Source organism: Parasteatoda tepidariorum, chromosome 2 (genome assembly GCF_043381705.1).
Source record: "Parasteatoda tepidariorum isolate YZ-2023 chromosome 2, CAS_Ptep_4.0, whole genome shotgun sequence".
NCBI classification, from domain to species: Eukaryota; Metazoa; Arthropoda; class Arachnida; order Araneae; family Theridiidae; genus Parasteatoda; species Parasteatoda tepidariorum.
The window spans coordinates 97637648-97638103 of NC_092205.1; positions in this window are offsets into that span (position 1 = coordinate 97637648).

Here is a 456-nt window from a genome sequence, read left to right on the forward strand (position 1 = left end):
AGCCTAAAAAAAACATATATTATGCATTTGAAAAAGTTGCTCTTGCAAAGAACCTTACATATAAAAATTTAAACCATATTCTTCTCTAAGTTGATTTAAATTTTCTGTTTTTACAATGATGTAAATACATGTTTTGCTAAATTTTAAATATTAAGCTAAAGAAATTTTTACTACTATCATTATTTTACAATTACATTAATTTAAACATCATTAAAATATAAACACATTTCTTATCTCAAATTTGAACTACAAAATTGAAGTAATAAATACAATGCTAGTAGTATAATTGCTCATACGTTAGAGTTAATGTTTAACAATGATGTTAAAATAAAATTGCTTCTGATATCTTCAAAATTTCTTGAATTTTCATAATACTTAAACATAACTATAATGACTAGAATAAATTACGCAATGCAGTAGTTAAGAATAAAAAAATTAATAAAATCATGACAAACA